Source organism: Phalaenopsis equestris, unplaced genomic scaffold (assembly GCF_001263595.1).
Source record: "Phalaenopsis equestris unplaced genomic scaffold, ASM126359v1 Scaffold000250, whole genome shotgun sequence".
Lineage (NCBI taxonomy): Eukaryota > Viridiplantae > Streptophyta > Magnoliopsida > Asparagales > Orchidaceae > Phalaenopsis > Phalaenopsis equestris.
Window position 1 is genome coordinate 812265 of NW_018164692.1, and position 16363 is coordinate 828627.

The 16363-nt window shown below is 33.9% G+C and overlaps 1 protein-coding gene across 1 annotated transcript in view; it reads left to right on the top strand.

Moving 5' to 3' along the window:
- The first annotated feature begins 3116 nt into the window (after positions 1–3116).
- LOC110024151 overlaps positions 3117–16363 on the top strand; it is a 36590-nt gene continuing 23343 nt past the window's right edge. The window contains exon 1 of the mRNA XM_020723942.1: positions 3117–3165. The gene's annotated coding sequence lies outside the window, so the exon portion shown is untranslated. The remainder of the gene's footprint in view (positions 3166–16363) is intronic.

Sequence of the window (16363 nt, forward strand, 5' to 3'; positions counted from 1 at the left end):
AATTTGAGTTATCTATGTAAATATGAAATTTTGGTGTGAGATATGTGAATGCATAAGAAATTTGTGCTATGTGTAATATTTGAGATGTGTAAATACATAAGAAATTTGTGCTTTGTGTAATATTTCGGTGTTTACGTTAGGTAGGTCAATATGAAATATGACAATTTAAGTGTGTAAGATATATGAAACTTTAGGTGTGAGATATGTAAATACATAAGATATTTATAGTATGTGTGTAAATAATGCATATCTACACAAATAACTAACCATGTGCGCAAGCCCCCACGCAATCACAAGTACTCATTATGTATAGACACACGTTAATCAAACAAATATCAAGTAAGACTTGACCTTCGGTACCTAACTTCTACAAGCAAACACCAACACTCAATTAATGGCTGCATTTTAGCTGCAGAACTCTGCTACATGCACTCGCCATACAATAATTCCTTCTCGTTCTTCATTCTGCGACCAACACCAACACAGTTGCAGCAACATCCTCCATTGCAGTCTGTGCAGCAGGCAGATTTAGGTGGTGCAGACTCGATACAAAATTTGACAATATGACACTTAACTTGCCCTCTCTTAGGCAAAGGCCTGCCTTTCTCCTCCTCCTTGCTTGCCCCGCATCCCATTGATATAAAACTTTCTAGAACTTAGAAGCGAGCAGGATTGATGTGTTGGTGTTGTGATTGAAGTAGAGGAGACAGTTCACGTTTATATAGGCATTTTTCGGTACTGATGCTTTATGGGGAAGGGAAGAAAGCATTTGGCGGTGGGCAGAATCAGAAAGAATTTTTGACTTTTATGAGGTGGGGAAGCACACGGTGTCTATTTAAATCCATCATGTGTTATTTGGACAAAAAAAGACTTCTTTTTTTTACTTGGACCGAATCAAACTTGAGAGGAATGTTAGGAGGCCGGTAGTGTATTCTTTGCTGAATTTTTATATCATAATAATAATAATTGTATACACCACAACTCTAGGCATAAATCACAAAGCATTTGGACGGCCCAGATGCTCGTCAGACAACTAAGACATCCTACCATATACAACCACATGGTTGGAAATCAACCAACATATTGCGTCGAGAGATTCAAGCGGCATATCATACCGACATTCCTGGCTGACCGGGAAGCAAATAGAAATTTTTTATCGTGGCTGATCGATCGACCTGTCTTTCTAGCAACGAACGAAATCTACATTCGACCAGGCACCTCGGTCGACCAATCCATCACTTGGTCGTCACTCAGCCGGTCGTTTCGGTTGGCGAAATTCAAACAAGTCAGCCGATCGATTACCATCACGCTAAATTTTAAATTGTAATACAAATATGATATAAAATTCATACGAGTAATGAGAATATTCATTGTATTAATAGTAGTTTCCATAATAATTTCTTTCTTTTTGTATTTATACAAAATATACAACTATAAATAAGGAGAAAAATATGAATAAATGGATCTTTCACCAACTCTCTTAACAGGCAACCTCTGACGAGCCATACTCCCTCTTTCTCTTCTCTTCCTTCACTCGTTCCCCAAACTCTCGGGGTGAGTTCACAAATGACAATTTAGGATCTAATAATAATAAAGTGTATCATGTATAAATTTTAGGGAGTTAGGATCTAATAATAATAAAGTTTATCATGTATAAATTTTAGGGAGGTTCTCATTTCATAATTTTGTTTTTTATTAAAACAACGTTCGGAAAGGTATGCTCCATCATTTCGTACAAACGTAACCATTTATCAATTCTCTTTACATATGCAGATCTCCCACCGAGGGGAACCCTTACAATGAGGCAATTGTCATCACAGCGCTACTCAACAACTATAATGTGAGTATTATTCTCGTTGATATAAAAAGTTTAGTGAATATTGTGTTCAAAACAATGTTCGATAAGATCAGTATGAAGGTCGGCCGGTTGACAGCACTGACCGATTCGTTGCTCGAATTCTCCAAGGAAAGAAAGAAGGTGTTGGGTCTTGTCACCCTCGCCATCTCTTGGGGAGGACAAGGGAAATAATATAATAACATAGAGGATTTCCTTGTGGTAGATTCTCTACCGACCTACAACGCTAATCGTTCAGCCACTCCTGAACAGCTACCACGCCGTGACTCCTACCTACCATGTGACAGTAAAGTTCTCAGACGACGATAAAGTAATTACAATTTGAGGGAACCTGGATCAGTCTAAAAGTTGTTATTTGTCAGTTGTCTTTACATAATAAGTAAGTCCTTTATTTTTTTTATCTACAATGTGACAGTTAAGTTTCCAAGCGACAATGAAGTAATTATAACCCGGGAGATCTTGGAGCAACCTAGAAGCTGCTATTCATCAACTGTCTTTACATAATAAATAATTCATTTTTTATATTTCTATGAGACAATATTTGGGAGAGGTATGCTCCATCATTCCGCACACAATAACCATTTACCAATTGTCTTTACAGATGCAAATCTCCTACCGAAGGGGAACCCCTACAATAAGGCAAACACCATCACAGTGATGATAAAAAACTATCAGGTGGGTGGTAATCTCGTTGATACAGTAAGTTAGGTGAATATCTTGCTCAAAATAGTGTTCAATAAGATTGGCCTAAAGGCCAACTAGGCAACAGCGAATCATCTATATGGACGGGTCTTAATTTATGGGTACTTTTAACATTTTTGTTTAACAAATTAAAAAATTTAAATAATATAAATTATAATTAAATAATTTTTAAAATTAAAAATTAAATAGTATAAATTATAACATCTAATAAATTAACAGTAATAATAGATTAGTATTAATAAAATATACTATACAATTTGTAATAAATTATTAGTAATAATAAGTTATATAATTAATATAACATACTATATATTAAGTAAAAAACCCGAAGCCCTAACCTAACCGGCCGCCCCTTCCCCTCTCACAATCTGGAAAGCTTTCGGCCGCATCTGAAGAGTCTTCTTCTCCTCTCAACATCGAGAAAGGCTGTAGGCCGCGAGAGCTTAAGGTTTTCCGTTTTGTGTTCGTTTTCTAGTCTCTACTTCTATATGTCTTCGATATAGCCTCTTTTCCTCGGCGAGTCAGCGTTGACTCGACTGCCTCGGTATTCATTCTTGCTTGGTTGCTCGGCTCGATATTCTTGCTTGGTTACTTGTTTGGCTACCGAGGTATCATCTTTGAGCATCTTTTCTCTAATATTTTGTAATTATCTTCAGATTCGCCTTTTAGCTTAATTTTTCTTAATTTTTTAAGATTTATTTAGATTTTTTTGAGTGAAACCTAGTTTTTGAAGTTTTGGGAGTGAAATCTCGTATATCTGATTTTTATGGTTGAAATATGATATAAGGGTTTTGTTTTGAAATTTGATTCTGCTATTGTGCTTTTGTGCCGTGATTCATAGAGGTTTAAGCATTTGTGCTTTGATTCAGCTATCGTGCATTCTTCAATTTCATATGGATGAGATCTTATATCAGTTTTAATACACTACAGGTTTAACTGTTTAAGCAGTTTGGATGTTACTCTTTATGTTCAAAATAGTTAGTGAATACTGCATCACTTTACCTAACTTGTATACTGCATCACTTCACCTTACATACGCATGACTTGCATTACATATGATTTCATACCGACTGCATCACTGTAATTTTGTAAATCATAGCGTGATTGCGTGAATGACTGTCCATCTATATATTTATCTTCTTACTTATGCAGAATGACGGAACTTGTAGTGAAATATAATTCATATCTTAAAAGTTTTTCATGCGTGCTTGCCTCTCTAAATCTTTTGCTAAAGTATTGACCCAATTTAAAATATTTACATCAGTGATATTTTTTTCACAAGAATTGAATTTCAAGCTCTTTTAAAGTTGGAGGATTTTGTATCTCATTAATTGCCACAATAATGCTGGAAAAAATAGGATTAGGACATGAATGATAATGTCATGATCCATAGTAGGTGTTCGTATGCTGTGAGTTGTCATGGGTTATATGTCATTATTATTGTTGTATTTTATTATTAGACAGCTGGTTTATTATTTCTCTCAGTTTTATGTTACTACTTACTAGTTACTATGCCTATGCTCGTTTATTATTTCCCCCACATTTCACACACATGTTTCTTCCTTGGGTTTGGTGGAAATTCTTCTCCTTGTTGGCATGTTGAAGCCTCAAGCCCGGCTATGTGAGTCTTCTTTGGAAACTAGTTAGCATAATCTTCTCGTTGCTCTACTTTTGTGCAAATTTTCCCCTTGTGCATACAAAAATCATAAAAGAGAAAGTTGATTCTATTTGTTTCATAATAGTAGAAATTAGAGAAACATATTTGCTAATTATTCTCTGAGAAAATATGTCAAATTTTGTTCAATTACAAAATAGTCCTTTTATGGAGTAAGCAAGTTACTAGAAATGCTTTGGTCAACTGTTTCCATGTATGGAATTGTTACCAGTCAAATTAAAGCCACTTGTAGAAATCAATATACAATTAATTTGTTAGAGAAATTATGAACATATAAAATTCAAATATTTACATACGATCATAATAATTCAACTAATAATTCAAAGACAAATTTGTCGAGTAAAATATGAACTAACTTATGTTTAATCGAACGTAACAACTTTATGATAACAATACAAGATTTAAAAAAAATCTCACTCATGCATATTAAAATTTCAAACAATTGTGACGTATACAAATATTTAAAAATGATTATAAAAAATAAATCAATTTGTTTATTTACGAATTAACGGGAAGGTTTTGGACAATGAGAAGGCTAGAAAGGAACAAATGCTACTTGCAATGAGCAGCTTGCTTCGACGATAGCTGCCCGAGCTCATCTTGACAAGACAAGCTCGACTTCAACTAGGGTTGCTCGTAATAGAATCAGACACACTTCACGTGTCGGGAATGTCGAGGACTACTCGTAACTGGAATGATGTGATGTAGAGAAACAACTCCCAACTGGAATGAATTCGCTTAGATTAGGGCTGCAGCTTTGATTTCAACATGCTGCTTTGACTTCTGCTTCAACTTAGGTTTAAGACGAAGGAGACAAAGAGCTATTTGCAATTTAGGTCTTGTATGCCGCTCATTTTTGTGTCGAGCAGTGTCAATGCGAGGTCCCAACGTGTTACGAGTCATGTCAAACATAAAGGAAAGCTTTGGCACGATTTATACTCTGCCTGACATGTGCCAGATCCGTGTTCATTTTGTGTTCGACATGAATACAATGACTAATTGGGCATAGCACCAACCTCCACATTATTCTTTGAGGATTATATTGGTTAAGTGAAGCTCCCAAGGCGCAAAACAAATAGCCAAGGCTCACTCACTCAAAGCCTGATTTCATAGTATGTCCTTGGTTATGTAAAATAAGGCTCCTTAATTTAATAACAATGGTCAAAGCATAATGCTTTGTTTAAAGCTAAATGAGTCGAATGATGAGTGTCTAAACCAAAGACTTTAGTAGGTGTGTAGATGTGTGAGATGCTGACAATGAGTACACCCAGAAGATGAGTCCTTAAGGTACTAGGCATTGGAGTTAGTGGATGACATTGTACCTATTGCGTAAGATCCCCTAGCTTCATAAATTCAACATAAAGGTCCATCTTCAAAGATAATCTACAATATCCATGCATGAAACCTAAATTCTATTCTAGGTGTCGGTCTACCCTTCCTACTCTCTCGTGGTGGCAAGAAAGGAAGGGTATTGGGTGGGGTCCTTGATGATAACAATAGCAACAATTGAGAAGGCTTAGTGACAGAAGAGTGGAGAGGAAAATGAAGATTATACATGTTTAAAGGGCATGATATTGTGTCAAACTAATAAGGAAAAAAATAGTCTAGGATTCAAACTTTTAGGTCGAAGTGAAAATTAAGATCTATCAACGTATAACTAGTTTTGTTATATATAGAAGTGATTTTCTCACACTATATCATGCCTCAATCATTTTTGTTTATGTTCCATACTTTTGAACTGCAATTAGCAATGTTACATGATTCTAAGCCACTTAGTTTATTATATATGTAAAATTGCAAACTAATAAAGAAAACCAAGATTTATCAACAAAAACTCACTATCCACATTACTCTTTAAAATTTTTCTGGGACAAGTGAAGTTCCTTAACAAAAACACTTAACAGACTGACCAAAATAACAAAAAGTTCTTGGCAATGTACAACTAAGGCTACTTAATGTAATGACGACAATCAAAATATTAGATTTCACTAAACCAAATCACCATATAAGGCTCCCCAAATTCTTAGATTGGTGTCCACAAGACAATAGATGATGTATAATAACTTTTTGACGAGATTTAGCATACAACCTCATACCTATTTTCACATGATTAAATAATAATAAATGCACGTATAAGATGTTAAATCATAAAGAGAGTTATTAATAAAAGTGCAGAGTAGAATGATCTAATTAATCAAAATTTTTTACTAATTAGAATGAATTATTGATTATTGTATTTAACACATAATAAGATGCCACAAACATTTGAATAAAAAAACACCTTAATTTTGGGAATTTTGTTTAATTATATTCACACAATTTGTATGATAGAAAAATACATCAAGTTTCCCTACATGAAAACTTGAGAATTTATTTTCAGAAGCACAATATATAAAAAATTGATTAAGAAGATGAAATGTAAATTGGGATATGAAGACTACAGATACAAAGCACATAAAAGATTGATTTGAGAAGATAAACCGTAAAATGTGAAATGAAGATTATAAAAAGTCTGCAAACATCAAAGTTACGACATATTAAAAGGAGGGTCAATCATCACGCTAAAATGTGACATCTCTTGTTTTAGTAGCCAACAACATTTTGTAAGCAAAATGAAAGAAGAAACAATAGAATATCTAAGGATATCTCATCAAACACCTCGTTAAGAGAAGGTTCTCCGTTCTCTAGATATAAATCCCATTCTCTTAAAAAATAAAGCCAAGCAACCTTATCTCCTTTTGTCCACATACCTTAATCCATTCTTAAACTCCAATTTCAGTTAAAAAACCAAACCCATGCCTATAAGACAGCCTTTGAGAGTTTTTTCCCAGTCTGTCGAACTCTTTATTCGAAGCTAATGTAAGTTAAATGATACCATCATCTAAACTTTGAATTTGTATTAAAGTTATATATCTAACTTTTAAGATTACAAGATTACCATGATGAAAGCAAAAGCGTGTAAAAAGCTTTTAGAAGAACTTAGAAAAGAGATTTAGAAAGATATAAGAAATTGTTATTAAAATTGTAAATGAAAACATACTTTATCAAGTAAGAATCATACTTTCCATCTCTTTCAAGCTTAAAAACTGATAAGAGATCAACAAGAGGCAAATAATAAAAACAAAAGAGAAAGACAAAATCACTTGCAAAGACTTGCATGAAAGTTGACTCCATAGTTTTGCAAGAGGGAGGCTTTGCTATTCCTTCAAAGTAGAGGTAAAGTCATAATAAAGAGATCATTCAGAACTAACTTGAGCTTGTTCAAACATTCTTTATAAATGATTATATATGATTGTTCCGATGGTCACATAATTTCTTTAACTCATCTTAAATCTAATTTGCATACATCAGTAAGCTGGTATTCCCAATACTTGAATTATGACTTGAAAAATGACTATATGGACAAAGTTCATGGCATTTTTTGAAAGATTGACTCTAATAATTTGGGCAAGGAAAAGAAAAAGAAATACAATGGATGTAAATGGAGCAAAAAATGCAAGCAAACTATTTAAGGTTACACGTAATAGTTTCAAAGTTAAATGATTCCTTTAGTGATTTCGTTAGACAAAAATCTATATTTATGAAACATAATGGGTTGAGTGAAAAACTACACAAATAAATTGAACTTTTTTGAGTTTCTAATATGATTGAGAGAAGATCGAAGCTATTGCAATTGAGAAGACGTTTTCAAATACCATAATTGAGATGGAAAGTAGTATCCTCAACGAAAAGAGAGCAGGAAGATTGCCAGGTAGACTATGAAGAAGAAGGTGAGGAAGGAGAGGAAAGACAAGATCTTGTTCTCCAATTACAAATATCGATGACACGTGAGTTAAAATAGCTAGAAACTACATCTGTTGATATGCTAATGAAAATTAAAGATAATGGACTTTTGTTACCCTTGCAAACATTAGCGGATATAGATGAGGGATGATATTTTCTTCTTAATAGCATGTAACCACTCTAAAGAAAAAGAAAAAATTCTAATTTCTGTCGTAATATTCAAGAGAAAATGAAAAATCTTATCTCTGAAGCCTTTCTTAAAATATTAAAATTATCACTCACTACCACAAGCCAAAACCATGCTCTTCAAGAATGCTTCAGAAAGAGATCGATCATATGGTGGCCAAAAAATATTTGTTGAATTGCGTCTAACTAAAAATATTGTGGATGAGATGACTAGGAGGCATTTAGATTGGATGTTTGCATGAAAATCATTATACTTGTGCGATACGAAAGTTACTTATTACAAAAGGTAGCATGACTACAAGCTCATAAATATGAATGTAAGTTTGTCACCAACCAATCTACGACACCACCACTAAAGCATTGATAATAATTGTGAATGAGCGCAATGGATATAAATTTCTTCATTTTAAATGGAAATATAGCAGCATCTTACATTCAAGCTTCTTACAACCAACAAAAGTTTATCATCAACTAGATCATTGCACCAGCATCAAAGGACTTAAACTTTGTCAGGAATGCAAAGAAACTTGTGAATGTTTACTAGGGCTTCCCTCCCAAAGATAAAAAATAATAAAACCTATGATTTGAGCTTCTTCTAACTAAGAAAACAAAAAATAGAGAAACCATATAACTCAATATTGGCAATCCAATCAAACAAAGGTAGTAGCAACTACAAAAGCGCAAAGCAAACCAAAGGGATATGTTTACGCACAAAAAACAAGAAGCCATCCTAAGTAAGAAGGAAGCATGATATAATCAAATTAATATTTAATGTTAAAGCTTATTGCATCAAGCTTTGGAGAGAAGATAATAGTAACAAAAAATCACAATTAGAAGACCTAAGTCAGATTAGAAATAGGGTCTTCTGTCGTCTTCAATAATGAATTGTATACACAAAAGATTTGAAGAGACAATTTATGACCCAATAGGTCTCCACCAATTTTGCCTAGATGGTTCAAAGTAATTACTTTAGGCAAACTCTATATGAGGTGAGTATTTTAAGCTCTCGACAACAAAGCTAGTTTGGTCTTGCCTTACTAGTTGATTGAGCTAACTTATACTAACCTAAATAAAAGCTTAAGCACCATGGGTTCGACAGGAATAAGTATGCATAAAAGATGCATAGAAAAATTGGCTACTATTCAACGAGCTATTGATGGGCCGACGACCAATTCCGATGGACTGTAAACCAACGAGCAATTGTTATTTTCCCTTTTTGCTCCAGTTTACTGACACTTGAAGCCATTGGTTAACGCAGACGATTTATCGACGCATTACCAATAGTCACCTTCTTTATAATCCCAAGCAGTCGGTTATGATGATCGATGGTTACCGATTACTTACCAACAATTTACTTTTAATCTAACATCGACGGGCTTAACTCGTCGGTAAACCGTCAGGAGATAAAACTATCAATATATTCGTCGCTTTTCCAGCTACCAAGAAGCAATTTGCTTATATCCAATAAAACGGCGCTAAGCCGTCGAAAATTTATTAACTGACGGTTTTAAAATATATCATGACCAATGTTTTCAATTAAGTTGCGTCGTAATGTGCGTGCGTGATGTATTATGTGTTCTCTTGTCTGTGTCTGTTCGTGCTTCTTAGGACTAATCATGGTTTGCTTTGTTAGTTTGGAAGTTGTAAAATGTCAATTAAACAATGTGGAAGGCACGAACATTGTCAACTATAGTTGAAAGTTACCAAACATGATCAACAATGATTTTGATTCATGGAATTACTTGACAAAATCAATTATGTAAACCTTAGTATGCCTAAAAACTTGACTCTTTAGACATCTAATATTTTTTTTTTTCATTTTTTTTTCTTATATTAACATGAAACCTATGATTTATGGCATGGCATCCTTTTATATTTCTGACCCTTGGGTGTAGTTTTGTACCCCTTGAATTGCGAAGGTTCCTTATTCATAGTAATGCATATGATATATGCTCTTGCTAGAGTATGCTATAACTATTTGGGGTGTATTAGTCCTTAAAAAACATTTCAATATGATTGTAAGACACTTATGCCATGTGAATAAATTTTTTTTATCCTTATGAGTGCATTAGTGTCATTTCACTTCTTTTGTGCAATTTTTGTTTAGATTCATTTTAGTAAAATTTATATATTCATGAGATGATCAATGCTTCTGATTGTATTTTGATGCATGTATATGTTTATATTACTTAAATGAGAATTCTTATCTTGTCTGCTGCTGAGTACTGATGCCTGATTTAAGCATATCAGCACCATTATTTAAATGTACTTTTTATCTGATTATATTCTTTATATGCCTGATCAAGTTTATTGAGCTATTGGGGTACTCCTTGCATTGGCATGCTTGTTATGAAGCTTAAGCATTTATTCATATATTAAAGATTGCTTGCGGGAGGACTTTAATGATTTTATCTCTTCAATTATGGTTATGAATATTTATAACTTCACAAGCTATTGTGGGTATTTGAAATTGCTCCAAAAAATTCTGTATACTTTTTCTTTTGAGGCATTTCTATAATTTTGCCACTTTAGAGGCGTTTAAGAATTTATATGTTTCAAATTTTTATTTCAAGATTTTAAATTTATTGGGTGCACTTAGAAAAATACTGTCATTGCCGGTCCCAAGTCTAAATGTGAAAGGTGGAGGGTTGCGTTGGGTAGTCGACAACCAATGTAAAACTTGTCGAAAAACTCGTGTCATGAATTCTTTTGATCATTATGTAAGTGCTTTGACGTTCTCTGGAAGCGACACGCTGTATGACCTAAATAAAGTGAAAAATGTGCAAGGGCGCCACACCAACGTCCGGGTGTAGTGTCAAACAAGCAAAAGTTCCCACATTACGGACTGATGCGGGTAAAGAATTTATTCCATGAAATTAATGAAACTAAAATTAGGATATAATCTTTAAATATAGGTACTCTCAGTGGTAAATTAATGAAATTAGTTGATATTATGATTCTTAGAAAAATTAATATCTTATTTATTTAAGAAATTAAATGGGTGGGAGAAAATGCTAAGGAGATTGATAACTTAGGTTTTAAATTTTGGTATTCTGGTAAGTGTCCCTCTAGAAATGCTTTAAGTGTAATTATAGATAAAATTTTGAAAGATAATGTTGTAAAAATTAATAGAGTTGATGATAAATTATATCCCTCAAGATTATTATTGATACTAAAATTTTTAGTATTATAAACGCTTATGCTCCTCAAGTAGGTTTAGATATAGGGTTTAAAGATAAATTTTGGAATGACTTAGAAGATTAAATACAAATGATACTTCTTGAAGAAAGAATTTTTATTGGAGGAGATTTAAATGGACATGTCAGTAGAGTGGTAGAGGATTTAAGAAATATTCACTGTGGCTACGGTTTTGGAGTCACCAATGTAGAAAGTAGAGTCATTTTAGATTTTTTAATAACGTATGATTTTGTTATTACTAATACTTTATTCAAGAAAAGAGATGAGCATTTTATTACTTATAAGAATGGATCTAATAAAATAGATTGATCATTTTCTTATGAGAAGAAGAAATCATCAAGATTGTAAAAATTGTAAGATCATTCCAAATGAGGATTTAAGTACCCAACATCGATTATTAGTTCTAAATTTTAAGATGAAGAGTTGTAAAATAAAGAATACTAGACTCATCATCGTAGAATTAGATGGAGGAACCTAAATGACACAAATAAAATTAATTTTATGAGTAAAATTCAAGATTTCAAAATTTGGGATGTTCATAAAGAAGCAAATGCTATGTGGGATGAAGTAACAAACACTATTAAATAAGTAGCAAAAGATGTATTTGAAGAATAAAAAGAGAAAGTTTCGATAAATAAAAATAGTTGGTAGTGAAATAATAATGCCTAAGAAAAGATAAAATATAAGAAATTATGTTATAAAAATTGGTTTATTTGGAAAAGCTTAGTTAGCTGGAAAAAAAATATTAAACGACTTGCAGTGAGTCTAAAAGAACAATATGTGATACTAAAAATTTTGTTTTTAGTGATCTTTATGATAGATTGAATACTAAGGAGAGTGAAAAGTATATGTATAAACTAGCCAAACAGAGAAAAAAGAAAAGTAAAGATTTAACCCAGGTAAAGTGTATTAAAGATGAAAATCAAAAACAGTTTTTCTTAGAAAAAGATATTCAACATAGGTGGGTGATTTATTTTGATAAACTTTTTAATGAATTTTCTAAAATACTATCGACCTTATTGATCTTAATATCGTTAATAATACTAAAACGTTTCAATTTTACCGTCGCATTAATAAAAAAGAAGTTAAAGAGGCTTTAAAGAAAACCATGGAGCGAAAGTTTGTAGGGCTTGATGATATCCCAATTGAAGTTTGAAAATATTTAGGAGATTTAAGAGTTTCTTGGCTTACTAAACGCTTTAATATTACTTTTAAAACTAAAAAGTTGCCCGAGGAGTGGAGGAAGAGTATTTTGGTCCTGATTTTTAAGAATAAAAGGGATGCACAAGAGTGTGCAAATTATAGAGGAATTAAGTTGATGTGTCATACTTTAAAATTATGGGAGAGGGTAATTGAACATAGGTTAAGACATATTATAAAGATTTCTCATAATCAATTTGGATTTATGCTGGGCAGTTCTACCATGGATGCTATACATTTATTGAGAGGTTTGATGGAGAAGTTCAGAGATAATAAGGAGGATCTACATTTGATTTTTATTGATTTAGAAAAAGCTTACGATAAGGTTCCAAACGATGTACTTTGGAGTGTTCTTTGGAAGAAAGGTGTTGATATGATTTATATTCAAGTCATTAAAGATATGTATACTAGAGCTATTGCTTGTGTTCGAACTGAAGAATGACTACTAAATATTTTCCTATTTCTGTTGGATTACATCAGGGATCGGCTTTAAGCTCATATCTTTTTGCTTTAGTTATGGGTGATCTTACTGGACGTTTACAGGATGATGTACCTTGGTGTATGCTTTTTGCTGATGATATCCTTCTCGTGGAGAATATGAGAGAAATAGCCCAGGAAAAACTTGAATTATGAAGGTCTACATTGGAGTTTTAAGGATTTCATTTGAGAAGAACTAAAACTGAATACATGGAATGTAATTTTAGTAGTAATGTAATTTTAGTAGTAGAGTAGGTCTAGTGACAGAAGTGTGACTTTGGGTGATCAAATTGTTAAAAGGTTTGAACAATTTAGATATCTCGGGTTTGTTGTTCAAAGCGATGGTGATATAGATGGGGATGTTAATAGTAGAATTCAAGTTGGTTGGTTGAAGTGGATGAATGCTTCGGGCCTTTTGTGTGTAGAAAAGTGCTGCTTAAACGGAAAGGAAAATTTTATAAGATGGGGGTGAAACCTGCAATGCCCTGTGGTGCTGAATGATGGTCTTTAAAAGAGAAGCATAATACTAAGTTAAAGTGTTGTCGAGATGAGAATGATTAGGTGGATGAGTGGCTTTACACTTAGAGACAAAAATGTGAAATGAATATATTCGTGATGGGGTTGGCGTGGCTCCAGTGACGGACAAAATTAGAAAGAGTCGTCTTAGATGGTTTGGTCACATTAAACGTCAACCATCCAATGATTCGATTAGGAAAGTAGATGTTTTAGATTCGACTTATGTTAAGAAAGGCAGAGGTAGACCTAGGAAGACTTGGGCTTGTTGTATAAAAATTGACCTTATTTTATTGGAACTAAATGAAAATATGACACTAAATAGGACGCAATGGAGAAAAAGGATTCATGTTCCCATCCACGTAGTGGGATTAAGGCTTTGCTGTTGTTGTTGTTATAAGGATACCTAAAACAACTTATAGGGATATTTCAACAATTTTGAGACATTAAAGTCAATTTTTTAACTTTTTTTTTTATTTGTAGTGTGGTTTGGTAATTTGTATAAGCGAGTAAGGGCTATTTATCAACATTACATTGGGCATCCTAGTCAACTAAAAGTTCATTCGGGAATATTTTTTCATTTTAGATTTTAAATGCTGATTTAATAATTTTGTGCCGAATGGGATATTTTGATAATTATTTTAACACTAAGGGTCTGTTTGGGGCAGCTGCAGCTTATCCAGCTTCTGCTGATAAGCAGCTTATCCTGATAATCTGCTGATGACCAGCTGATCCGGATAAGCTGTCTGACTGTTTGGTTAACGCGTCTGGAAAACAGCTGATTGTGAAAAATTGACCCTTTTGCCCCTGGTCTGAATAAGCAGTTCAGCTGTTTGGTTTGTGCGTTTTGTAAACAACTTATTTGTAAATTTTTTGAGTTGAATGAATAATCTGTGTGCAGAATGTTATTTTCTCAAATGTGTAGAAATGAAATTGCAAAAAAAGTTTAATAATATTTATATAACTCAAAAAGGTTATGATTACATCAACAAAACATATTGATATAAAGGAAAGTTCAATACACATTTCTGGATCTCTAATATGGATTATAGAAAGACCCCAAAAAAAAGAAGAAATAACACGTTAAAATTACAAGGAAAAATATGACAATATTAAGTTTAACATGTAAAGCCACATCATGACGAATGTTGCCCGTTTCTGATACCTCAGATCCCCGAGCAAGCGTGTCTGAATGGGGTGCGGTATACACGGAAGAACTCGAACCATATGCGGTGGTCTCCTGTTGTGGTACTCTCGAACTCCTAGTACCTGTGTCCAATTGGGATATTGTAGAGACAGTTGTATTGTCCGTCCACCTAAAGAATTTACAGTCTTCAGGTCCTTGTCCCCAACGCGGGCACCTGTAAAATTGCCTCCCGTAGCTACGTGCCTGGCGTGACGTTAACAGCAACGACGGTAGTCCGCAATGACACATCACTTTCTCGACCTTCCCGTAGTGTCTGGAACTCATTCTTCTGCATTTTAAAAAATAGGGTCGATCAGTCCAAAAAATAAGGAAATGTAAAAAGTAAACTTACCAAAGTGTAGATCCAGAGATTGCTCCTGGTACTGTATCTATTCTTTGCCATGGGGAGCATTCTTCTCTTTGACATGCCGATGTTTCTGCTGAGATACCCCGTCTGAAGACATCATCATCAAAGAAAAAAGTGTCAGTACCTAAGGTTGTTGTACCGATACAGTTTAGTGATTCTGAATGGTAGGATCATGGAGTGAAGCAAGGGTCCGAAGTTTATAAAATTATCGCAGCAATTGCTAGCAAGATGGATGAGCAAGTAGAGGATGTCCAGCAAAGTCCTCCAGATCTTAAGGTGCTACAAGAATTAATAATTGAAGGAAAGGTTGAAATGCTAAGGATAGAGATTTTCGAGTTGGCCCGAGAACATGGAGTTTCCATTAATGATGATGATGAAGACTTTGACTTCAACGATTACCTCAAGAAAGATTTCATGGATATCCATGTCATTGAGACTAGAGTCGATGCATCTGCACGCGACGATCAACCTCTTGTCAAAGAGAATGCAGTAGGTGAGCTGTGTATGGCTTTTTCCTAAGGGATGAGCAAATCAGCTAAATGAAAAAAATAATTGAAGAGAGGGCCTCTGCCATGACTGCCATGGCCACAGCTCAAGGACAATCTCGACCCCAACAGTTAGCCTCCCCAAAAGTTAATCAACTGGAGATTATACATATCACAGATGAAAGGGGGAAGTTGCCTCAGCAAATAGAGATGATCAACAAAAGAAGGATTCTCCATCAAGCACCATGCCAGAAAAAGAATTTAAGCAAACGGTCGAGCAAGTTGGGGAGGCCTTAGTCCAATCTAAGGGCAATGCATTGATTTTTAAGGGTAGACCTTACCCGGAGGAATTTGATGTCGTACCCTACCTTAAGGGTTTGTGTCTCCAAACTTTAAGATATTTGACATTACTGAAAATCCCAGGAAACATATAGTGCATTTTCGAGCTAGTTGTGGTAATACTGTAGGTAATGAAGCCTTGTTGTTCTGATATTTTTTCTGCAGCCTGTCAGGGATTGCTTTTGATTGGTAGGCCGAACTACCCAATGAATCAGTCAAGACATTTGCTGAATTAGAACAATTGTTTGTGAAGAGATTTGTCGGAGCGCAACATCATGTGTCTATTTGAGATCTCATAGTAGAGAAGAAAAATCCCAACAAGACTTTAGTGGATTATATTTTGAGGTAGAGAAACCATAGCATGAAATATGAACCTTAGCTATAGGAACATCATGCG